The following is a 12,386-nucleotide window of genomic DNA, read 5'->3' as shown; positions in this document are numbered from 1 at the left end:
TAAAAGTACCATATTAACAGTTTTAGTCCAGAAAATATCGCAATAAATATCGTACCGTGAGATGTACATTGTGAAAATATCGTACTTTGAGAGATTTGGATATTGTTACATCCTTAATCGTGAGACTCCCCACCATATCGTGAGCTTTCCCACACTATCACAATAAATATCGTACCATGAGGTTCATAGACAATATCGTATCGTGATACTTGGACATCGTTACACCCCTTGTTTAAAATGATCTAGATGTGTTTTTGTGCTTTTAAAACAGTAATGAAACAGCCTGTTGAGGCTTTTTGTGTGCACAAACCTTAAGAATAGCGTGAGAATGTATGTTCCATGTTCCCTCACGAATGCATAATGAAGAAGAAAAAAAACATATAAGTCGCACTTTTCGGAGGGTAATTATAATAGAAATAACAATAGAAGAGAGAACAACAGGCTGTTAATGTAACATATTAACAAGTTTACAAAACGCTCACTCTCACTCCAAATCACTAAATCCATTGAATTCTTCATCCTCGGTGTCACTTCTGAGCAACTCCCCAACTCTAGCTAAATTTATCTTTTAGCCCACGATTAGCTTTTATGGTTTTCTACGTTGCCGTTTGAGTATCCTCTGCTTTTTGCCAGTCCCTCACAAGTTTCTCGCTCACTCCAAACTTTCTTTCTGCTGCTGAATATTTCACTACTTGCAGCAGGATAGCGGCTCTTTCAGCAGGAGACATGCGCAGTAGAGCACGAAGTGACGTATTAACAATTTTGTTTAGCCTCCACAAAATATCGCAATAATTATCGTACCATGACAAGTATATTGTGAAAATACTGTATTAAGAGATTTGGAGTTTATTACATCCTACTCATGAGCCTCCTCTCCATATCACGAGCTTTCCCACGATATCGGAATAAATATCGTACTGTGAGACTTGGATATCGTTACATCTCTAGTTTAAAATGATCCAGATTGTCTTTTTGTGCTTTTAAAACAGGACTGAAACAGCTTGTTGATACTAAACAGATTAAATCAGCAAGTTTAGCTGCTGAATACAGTTTGTACCTGAGGCTTTTTTACGTGTACAAACCTAAAAATAGCGTGAGAATGTATGTTCCATGTTCCCTCACGACAAAGGGAGAAAAACACTATAAATGTGTTTTTTAAGAAACAGGTTTTTGAGTGACAGGTAACTGCAGCTCAGTTTGTTCACAAGGTTGAAGCACGATGCAAGTCGGTACAAGCAGCATGATTCTGTACAGCTTTTCTCACCAGGGCTTATAAAGACAACACGTACTCCACTGCAAAAAAACAAGAGTATCTATAAAACTATTTAAATGACCTGATTCATCTTTCTAATGCACTGTTCCCAGAGCTAAATAAATTACTGGTGGAGACAGAACTGCAAAACAAGTCAACAAAACTTACTCCAATTGCAGTCTGCAGATATACACTGTAGAAACTAAAATCTAGCCAAGTTAAGATGAATTATGAAAGTTTTATAACGATTTGAAACAATAAATTTCACTTGAAAATGATTTACCAATGGAAGAAAGTAAATATAAAAATGAAAATAAGTCTAGCTACACTTAAAATAAGAAAAACAACAACTCTTTGCGCTTATAAATAAATAAACATCTAAGAAAAACAAACTTATTCCATCCAATTAAGAACATTTTACTGTTTTTGAGTAAATTCAACTTGACAAGTAAAATTAAAGTCATTTTAGTTTACCTTAAAATTCTAAAAACATCATCCTGAAACAGTATAAATGCAATGGGACAAACTTTAATCAACTTATTAACTAACAAAATCTTGGAAACCTAAACTAAAAAAAAAAGACTCAAAGCTTTTAAGTATAGAAACCATATTGGCATATTTTTGCAGTGTACTCCTGACGGATGAAAGAAAAGTCTGAACACATCTTGACCTGCCGACTAAACGGAGAGTATCTGAACTTTTAACAACTTTATGTACTCATTAAAAATATATGGTAAGCGCTCAAAAGTTCTGTTATGCAGCCGAATAAAAAGGAAAGACGGCTCACCTGAGAGTAGCCGGTGATGAAGAAGTGGAGCGCGGCGAAAGTCATTTGAGCTTTTTCGTTTGACACTGAGCTGGTTTTTCAGACAGGAGTGTGATCACAGGTCCTAGTTTAGCTTTTAATTTGCACAGCCCCAAAGGAGGGCAGGGAGAGGTGAGAGACGGGAGGGGGGCAGGTGACATCACTGTGCCAATCTGACAATGGGCAGAGAAAAAAAGTCACAAGGACAAAAGTCAAAAGTACATTGGGAAAAGAAAAAAAACAAAAAAACAAAAAAAAACAAAGAAAGAACATAGGAGAGTTAAAGGCACTATGTAACTTTTCTGGTAGAGGGTATGCCACCTGCAACCTCCTGAATTTGAATTTAATGCCTTACTGTGGAACATCCTATCACAGGGGTGTCAGACTCATTTTGGTCCGGGGGCCGTATCCAACCTACTTTGATCCCAAAGGGGCCGGATCAGAAAACTCATGGCATATTTACCTCAAAAATAGCAATAAGGTCAAATATTTGTGCAGAGAAACACAAATCTATTACAGAAATCTTTTTTAACTGATGAACTCTTTCTTTTTATAAAATATTATAATATTATGAACAACCTGAAACTTTAAGAAAAATGCAATTTCAACACAATGTTTGAACATTAACTTGCAAAAAGGAATAAGTCAATTTTTCTTGGAACATCCTGCACTTGGCGTCCACTTTTCTCATTTTTGACATTTTGTTGATGAGGGTGTCACGGTCAACAGTCAAAACGATCGTCCTTTAAGAGCGTTTGGAAAGAGGCAAGTCTTCATTCACCAATATTTTAATAGAAAATATAATTAAAATATTTTAGTAGAAAATCAGCCGAGGGCCAGATTAACGGTCTTGGAGGGCCGAATCCGGTCCCCGGGCCGTTTATTTGACACCAGTGTCCTATAGTCAAAGTAATGCCATCTCTAGCAGGTGCCGAATTCTCCACCTAAAAAGTTACAGAGTGCACTGAACCCGTCCAGACCTAAAGGCAATTTTTCCTCGCCTGGATTTTTTTTCTTTTTTGGTTGAAACTGGGAAGTTTTTATTCGTTTTGGCCTTTTGTCCACACTGAGCCGGTGTTTCGGGTGAGTGAAAGGGTGGAGAAATCTGAAAATGCCGGCGTTGCGTTGTTGTGTGGACAAGCAAACCGCAGTTTTGGGGGAAAAAATGACATTGCGACCCCGTCATCGCCACGTGACCAGAAGAGAACCCCACGCAACAACCGGTAACAACCATAACAACAACCAGGGCGGACAAAGGAGTTGAGTTTGTGCTGCAGAGACTTCTAAGTTTATTTGCACTGTTGCATCAAAACCTCTTAATCTTAAACTTTCGTGTGTGCGTCTGCCATCAACATCATCTGGTGTTTGTTTGTGTGGCATATGTATTACATTGTCACTGCTCCGTTGTCGTCTGGATATGAATAATTATTGATCCATCTCGTGTGTGGACGCAAATTTATTTCAACCACGCAAAAAAAAAGTAAAAATCCAGGAGCGTTGTCGTGTGGACGTAGCCTTAATTTTGCCTATTAAAACTCCCCCCTTTTACCCCCTAATGAAGTGTTATACATCATTTTTTTCAGTACAACCTGTTATTTCACAATCTGCTGCTGTAGTTGTGTCATCTGGTTGTAATAAAAACTATAGGACCAGAAATACCAAAAAAAAAAAATCACACTCTTTCATACAAAACACACAGAAAACATGTATAAACAACTTTTTTTGACATAATTTTTATTTTTTTATTTAGGGCCTTAGCTACAAAATATCAGTATCATATGATGTCTGGAAGGATATGAATTTGTTTTGAGTAATTCTGACTGAGTTTAGGTACATTAACTCAGTACCAAAGTATCTTAAAGGAAAAAACAATGTATTTAATCTATTTTATTCAAAGTCAAAATTGCTTTAAAGCCACTCAGATAATTTAGGTTAATCAAAACGAGTTCAAACCACATACAGTAGGTCTATGAATTCTTAAAGAGGGGGTATTACACTTCTGTGGGCCCAGGAGAGATTGCTAGATAACTCAAACATGCATGGATTACATCTAAAACCTCTTCAGGCGTGTTTCTGAGGAGGGAACAACGTCTCAACATGAAAACTCCAAAAAGACGATTTTGCATAAAACCTCAGCTTTCATGTTTTGGGTTGGGTTTTTTTTAACCGCCTTTTTTTTTTTTTTTTGCAGTGTATGAAAGAGCAGCAGGCAAACAAGATGTAAAAAAAAAAAAAGACATATTTCCCTGCGGTTATTGAGAAGAGAGTGATATTACGACAGAGTGAGCTCATACAGAAGCCCACAGAAGATAGAGAGTTCTTGTGGAGTCGAGCCAACAGCCTAACTTCATCAAACCTCTGCATTTTCTAGTCAAAGTGAGAAAATGTGAGCAACCAAACCGAAAACAACTGCAAGAAACTTTTGAGTTGAATTCAGAAAGTTTGTCTTGTTTTAAGAAGCTTGGACTATGCGTGGGTTTCAAGTGATAAAATATTAGAAATGCTACAAAACAATTAAATCCTGTATCTTTTGAGTAGGGATGTAACAATAATCGAAAAATCGTGATATCGTATCGTCAAAGTTCTCACAATAATATCATGGACCATCAGAATATATCGAATTACAAGTCTCTTTGCTGAAATTAAGAGTTATGAAAACTGACATTTAATATGAGACTTGACTTTGACAAATTTGACAATTACTGGAAAACATGGAGAATGTTTGTTGCCCCGTTTAGATCCGATTTTAATTGAATACGACTCGATGAAACCATAGTATTTTTTATTTCTGATCGTGTATGTATGTGCGTATATGTATATATATATATATATATGTATGTATGTATGTATATATGCATTTTTTTCTTGTTTTGTTATTATTAGTTTTAATATTACCAAGCTTTTTTATTTTGTGCAAGCTTGATAATTTCTATAATATAAGTACAGTGACTTTGTTTACTTTTAGAAAAGGAGAAAGGGGACTATAATTGAAATGCTGTGTCAGTGTACAGTATATTTTGTTCCTTTGTTTCCAATAAACTTTAATGGGAAAAATAAAAAATAAAAAAAATTAAGAGTTATGGTGCAGCAATAGCTAAAAAAAAGTCAGAGGGAACTACATAGACCATGATCCTTTGCTCCATTTCAGTGCAAACTACAAGAAGAAATAACAGTTCTAAACACTTTTACGTCTTAGTTCTTTGGATTAAGTCTTGTCCAGGTGAGGAAAATGTAGAAAATTCACAGTTTTCCACAAAATATCACAATAAATATCGTACCGTGAGATGTATATCGTGAGAATATCGTACCGAGAGATTTGGATATTGTTACATCCCGAATTAGGGGTGTGCAGAAATATTGAAATATCGATATATATCGTATCGTTTAATGTGATGATACAGTATCAATATCGTGGGCTGCTGTATCAATATATCACCAAGAGTATTTTTTTGGTGTATTTTACAAAATTATTTTGTTACAGCTACAGTTTTGTTGTTTGTTTAGTGGAAAGAAACTTGTTTATGCGACACATTTGACATTTTCACAGTTTTGAGGATTAAAATGTTTGTGTTTCATATGAACTTTGCACAAGAAGTGGTTCAAAAAAGACTTTTAGTATCACAGTCATGATTTAGACATTATTTTTTATTGGACCGTATCGAACTGATTTGAAATATATCGTATTGAATTATATCGAATCGTAACCTCACTGTATCGAGATATGTATCGTATCGTGGCCTATGTATCGCGATATGTATTGTATCGGCAAATTCTGAATGATACTCAGCCCTATTTCCCATGATATCGCAAAAAATATCATACCGTGAGGTTCATACCGTGACAATATCGTATCGTGAGACTTGGATATCGTTACACTCCTACTTTTGAGTGGTAAAATGTCCTCAAAATTGTGTCCATGAAAAAGTTATGACAGCAAAACTCATGAATACTTTTTGTTCCGTTTGCGGTGGGTTGAGATTTTTCATATTCAAGCTATTTTCACTTAAACTTTCCTCTTTCTAACTCCACCCACTGTTCTAACCTTTGCGTATCGACTAAATAAATACGTCAAAATAGGCTAAACGAAAGAAGATACTCAGATTTAATGTTCACTATAGCGGATATTTTGCATAAAGAAGGGTAATTTAAAGATTGAAAAGAGCAGCGGAGCGATCGGGTCGACAAAGTTCATCCAGACTCTGCATTTTCAAGCGCGAGTGAGAAATGCAAAGAGCCAAACCAAGGCCAGGACCAGACTCCTCCTCATTTAGACCAAGGGCAGCCGAGGAGACCGGTTTACTCAAGGAGGAGGAGGAGGAGGATGATTCACACAAAACAGCACAACACACAAACGCACACACACAGACCAACGCACAATGCTCCCTTTGCTCTCTCCTCTAAGTCACCCCACTTCAGAGCGATATTACGTTACAATTGGCATGCATCTCGTTAATGAAAATACCGCGCACGTCAGGTTTGTGCAGTGGTAGCGTGTTGTTTTGTGTCCTGCTTTTGTATATTTATGGAAAATTGTGGTCCTGGAGCACGGGTGAGTCTTGAGTCTTGGATATGATTGTACCGCTAACCGTAAGGAGGGTTCAAACGGGGGGATCAGAAGATTACTCACAGATGCACGGATGACATATAAAACCTCTTTGTTTTTGATGAGGGAACAACCTTATAGCAAAGAAGAAAGCGCCAAATACTAGATTTTACATAATACCACACTCTAATTTAAGCAAAAATGTAAATGACTTAAAGCCGGGATACCTGATTTTCCATGGAAAGAGGATTTTTATTTGAATGTGTCTAGTCAGCGAAGTGAAACTGAGGTTGAGCAGCTGCAGACAGCACACAGTGGTTTCATTTTGTCACCTGCTTGTTGCTTTGCTTTGCCAGGAAAACTCCAGCCTGATTCATCAGCCAGTTTCACTTCGTGGAAACCATCTGACCGCGCAGCATTAGGATTCGTTCGCTCGACAGTAGCCGGGTACTTTTATTATTTAACCAAACGCTGTTATTTGGTCGTGACCAGTGTTGGGGAGTAACAGATTACATGTACAGGAGTTACATAATCAGAGTACAAATTATGAGTAACTGTATTCAGTTACAGTTACTGTTTCAGTGAGTGGTAATTGGATTACAGTTACTTTGTTGAAATAATTGGATTACATGGCGGTATTTTCTTGTTTTCACATTTTGGGCTAAACCAGGACTAAACCAGGACTAAACCAGGACTAAACCAGGACTAAAACCAGATCTAAACCAGGACTAAACCAGGTCTAAAACCAGGACTAAACCAGGACTAAGCCAGTAAACCAGGTCTAAACCAGGACTAAACCAGGACTAAACCAGGACTAAACCAGGACTAAAAACCAGGAACTAAACCAGGACTAAACCAGGTCTAAACCAGGACTAAACCAGGACTAAAACCAGGACTAAAACCAGGACTAAACCAGGTCTAAACCAGGACTAAACCAGGTCTAAACCAGGGCCAATTTGAAGAGAACAAACATGAATTTTCAGGATGTGTTTGCTACATTTATGTAGTTTTAAAAAACATGACAATATCAAGTAATCCAAAGTATTCAGATTACGTTACTCACTTTAAGTAATTTAATGGATTACGTTACAAACTACATTTTGGTGTATGTAATCTGTAATCTGTAGGGGAATACATTTTAAAAGTAACCTTCCCAACACTGGTCGTGACGTATGTAATGCACCAAATCCTGTAAGAAAAAGGACAATAACATTTTTCTCCTTGATAAAATTCACCAAACATTCTCTTTGTTCCGGCTTTAAATCCTCGATCTCGGGAATCGTTGCCGACACAGAATGTACGATCGGATGCTCGGTCTGCAACTTCCTCTAGTGTATTCTGATTCTGACCTAGTCGCTGGAAAGAAATGAAACTGAGCGGAGGCACTAGGTGTGAATGGCATTAAATATCTACATCTATTTTGTATATTTTATTGCATTTATTGGGCTTTTATTGTTAGGACATTACTTGGTCTGGTCACAACAACCTGACGGAAACGGATAATGCCAAGCTGTGAAACATTCCAGGCAAAGTAAAAATATCTCCATGGAGACAAGTAGGTGGCGCACCCTCACCAGAAAAGTTAAATGTTACAAGTTGCAAAAAACAAAACAAAACAGTGGACTAAATAAAGAAAATCATTACTAATTGGGGATGTAACAATAACCCAAATATCGTGATATCATCAGAACTCTCACAATATTATCGTGGTCCATCACAATATATTAAATAATATTGAATTTTCACTTAAAAGTATTAAAAAGAGGGAATTACATAGGCCGTGATTCTTTTAAATCATTTTTAAATCTTATATTTTTGGACTATGGCAGTAATGATTCACACTGAAGACTCAAAGTATTTAAAAAGGAAAAATAGCGTATCCAAAATTCTGTTAACCCTTCCAAAATATTGCAATAATTATCGTACCGTGAGAGGTATATCGTGATAATATTGTACCGTGAGATTTGGATATTGTTACATCCTTATTATTAACATCTGTTTTATTATATTTTAATTTTGATCAAATCTTTAAGCCCAACCTAATGCGATAGTGTCTCGTGCTGAGTAGCCATTATATGAATACTTGTGATTGATTGTGCTGCTCGGTCCAAAACCACGGGGATCGATCTTTTCCAAGCTGAGCCAAAACATCCCAGATCTCTCATGTGTGAGCGGTGGGCACAGAGCGGTCCCTCCGGAGTGGTCCCTCTCCCCCCTTTGGGCCAAATAAGCCTCATGAAAAAGCTAAATTACCCATCACAGCAGTTTCCTCTCGCTAATGTCCCTGTAAACTCCTGCAGGGAGAGACGGCCCCTCAGTCCTTCTGCACTGTAAAAATGAATGTCTGCGAAGTTTACACGCCGCAAAAAGTCTTTTTCAGATGAGTCTAAATTAGATTGAAAAGAATGTATTATCTTTATTTGACTTGATTTGAAGGCTGCAGTGATTAATTGGAATAATCATGACTAATCCACTATTGGAGCAGATCTATTCTACAAAATCGACTTTTCAGAGCTTTTAATCAAGTTATAACTGTTTCTCCTTCTCATTTACCCTGTTGAAGTAGTTTTTGGAGTGATTCATGAATGTTTGAGCGATCTTTAATCACTTAACTTCAAGACGCCATGCTATGTAAAACTATTCTGTGAGCTTTAAGCCATGTTATAATGTTTCCTCATCAAAAACAGATCTGGAGTTGTGTTTTGTTTCATTCCCACATTTGAGTAATCCTTTATTATTAGTCTGTCTCCATCTCCAAAACTCGAAATGCTCTCTTGCACATTGTGATGTCATGAAGCTGTCACAGAATGTATATATGAATGGACACAGCGTTCCAAATAGGAAGTTCGCCAGGAGGTTCTTTCGGCTAATTCTGACTCTGGCTCCAATTGATTTGCATTAGGATCTTGTACCTTGCTGTGAGCCTCAGCATTTTGGTCTTAAAATGTCCGTATTAACCCACTCTACATGATCCTGATATTTTCATTTCACTATTTTGTTCCTAAATTAAGATATGAACATAAATATTCAGACGCCTTAATTCCCTGAAGTTGCTCCCACTAATTGACAGCCAGTGCCCCCGTCCTGCTTTCCGGTGAGAAGGACGGGCACATTTAACAACCTCAATCATGATTGGCTTTTGTGAATGTTTTGATACTTGTGGTCAGATTTCCAAATATGGAACCTGGGTCCAAATTCACCCCTGTAACTGTTAGCAACAGGAGTTTTATTTGAGTGGAGACTAGGGATGGGCATGATTAGACGATTAATCGATAATTGATTATTAAGAATTTCATCGATTACGTTCATTTTAATCGACAAACCGAATGTAGGTTGCTGTGCGTAGCGTGACCAAACAGGTCTGTACATGTGTCTCTCTGCACTCAGGAGGAGCGAGACACAAACAGTCGGTCAGTCTGCAACGTACCGAAGCGCAAATGCGTATTTAACGATGATTTGTACAAGAAATTCCACGCTTTCCGTTCCGGTCGGGACAAGTGTGAGTCCATGTGCACAGTGAACAAAGCAGCACATATGTTTCGGTGTCCAGTGGGAAAAAGTTTTGCCAGGTGAGAGTCGCTCAATGTCGATGACGAGTCCCCACCTCCCTCCCCCCGTACGGTGTCCTGGTTTTGACAAACGCAAATATGGTCACACTAACCTGTATTCACCTGAGTCATGTCTTTTAATCTGACAGAAATTGACCGCATCAGCGACACAAGAGCTGTAGTTTTTATCTTCGCTTAGTTTATGCAAATTAGCGATGCGGTTTTAAGTTTTCGTTTCTGTGAGAGTTGCACAAAACTGAATTAAACACATTATAATGTCAAACGGGCTGATGTGGCTCTAGAGTCGTTACGGTTTATATGTCGTAAAGTTGAATTTATTTATGCAGATTAGTAGTGCAGATAGTAATAATAATGATGATCATTTTAATATAAAAACATTAATGATTAATCGATAATCGATCGTTAATTCTTCCGACGATCGATTAAGAAAATTTCATAGAATGCCCATCCCTAGTGGGCACATTTAACAACCAATCAATCAATCATGACTGGCTTTTGTGAATGTTTTGATACTCGCGGTCGGATTTCCAAATATGGAACCTGGGTCCAAATTCGCTCCTGTAACTGTTCGGCATCGGGAGTTTTATTTGAGTGGAGCTGAACGCTTGGAGACGTCACACTCGCTTAGTCCACTTCTTTTATATGGTCTATGGAAGCTGTACTTGTCAAGTTAACAGCTCCTTTTACCCTGAATTCAGTAGAGATTTGCAATTCCTGGGTCTGAAATTATCCAAGTGATTCTAGTGAAGAGGTATGGATGTAACAGTGAAGCATTTACTGTATTACCACATGACATCACAGGTTTTGTGTGTTAATCATGTGAATGAAACAAAACTCAACTCCAGGTATGATTGTGATGAGGAAACTACATTATATTACAATTTAGATCAGAAAACTGCATAATGTGGGCCCTTTAAACTCATGTATATATGCAACCTAAAGAAGACCTAAACTACGAGTAACATTATCAATTCCAGTCCAGTCTATATGTTTACCTTTTTTGCAGTGTAGCGGTGGTTTTGGAGTGAACATTTCATACAGAGACAGAAGACGACAACACAAGCTTTGATCAGAACCAGTTTCCTCCGTTTTCTAAAGAGCTTTCAGAGGCGCGCACTTCGCCAGGAGCCTTGAGTAATTATCTGCGGTGTTAAGAGCCGCGAGAGGAGTGATGTATGAACAGGCAACAGCACAATCACAGCGGGGGGACTACCGGCGGTAAAGGGTAGAAAACACAATAATACACAAAACAAAAACTGCACGGGCTATTGAGTTTTAGACTAGCATTCACTTATGTTTTCTTTTCTTACAGTCGGAGTATGTTTGCAAGATTACTCACAAATTCAAATAAAAATGCAATCTGAATGGCCACCTGGAGGTTTAGACTTCTATAAACGCATTCGGAAATACATGTTTAGCAGCTCATATTCTAATCTTCTCTCAAATATTAATTCTTCTAGACTACGTTCAGACTGCAGCCTGAAGTGATCCGAATCCTGCGCGATCCCATATCGACCTGTATCTGATCTTTCAATGACAACACAGCAGCAACAACACAGATCTGATTTTTCAAATGCGACCCAGGCCACTTCGATATGTGCTCCTAAAACCGATATATATCCGATCATTTGACATGCGACTTCAGTCTAGAGATGTGCGAATGGATCATTTTATCATCCGCAACCGCATCACAAAACTCATCATCCGTCCTCTATCTATTTGCGCCCACATTTTTTGACCAAACCGCCGATTGATCGCCAATTTCAGCAGTTTTTTATTTGAGTAGTAAAACTGCCACCCGCCTGAAGTGAAATATTATTTTTCGTCACATCATCCGCCCGACCTGAGGTTTAGCTTCAGAGTTCCTTTCTATGGACACTGCTGCCACTGCTCCACAAAACGCCATGGCCAGAAACCTTGTTCTTCTCCTTCTCAATCTCCTCCTTAACACAAATAAGCTGTACATGTTCTGGCTCCGGTACGAGAGGAACTTTAAAATCTCCAGGTGCTCAATGCTCGCGTCCATGTTTATGCGACTTCCGTAAACACTGAGCACACTCACTGCCTGTCACGTCGTCGTGTTCTCCAGTGCGCATGCGGGACACTTTTGGAGTGTTTAAGGTTCACACTGGAGATCACATACAAGTCGGATTTAAATGGAAATGCAAACGACCTCGCAAAAAAAATCGGATTTCACAAAAAAAAAATCCGAATTGA

At 38.1% G+C, this 12,386-nt stretch overlaps 1 protein-coding gene across 1 annotated transcript in view; it reads right to left on the bottom strand.

Annotated features, from left to right (window-relative positions):
* The window catches only part of ddr1 (discoidin domain receptor tyrosine kinase 1), a 127,680-nt gene extending 125,554 nt beyond the window's left edge, over positions 1-2,126 (bottom strand). The window contains 1 exon segment of the mRNA XM_055163267.1: positions 2,040-2,126. The gene's annotated coding sequence lies outside the window, so the exon portion shown is untranslated.
* Between the last annotated feature and the right edge of the window lie 10,260 nt (positions 2,127-12,386).

The sequence above is a fragment of the Boleophthalmus pectinirostris genome, unplaced genomic scaffold (genome assembly GCF_026225935.1).
Source record: "Boleophthalmus pectinirostris isolate CB_2022bp ecotype Guang Dong unplaced genomic scaffold, ASM2622593v1 HiC_scaffold_6, whole genome shotgun sequence".
In the NCBI taxonomy this organism is placed as follows: Eukaryota; Metazoa; Chordata; class Actinopteri; order Gobiiformes; family Gobiidae; genus Boleophthalmus; species Boleophthalmus pectinirostris.
Note: the sequence above shows the minus strand (reverse complement) of the source record. Positions and strands in the feature narration are given on the sequence as shown.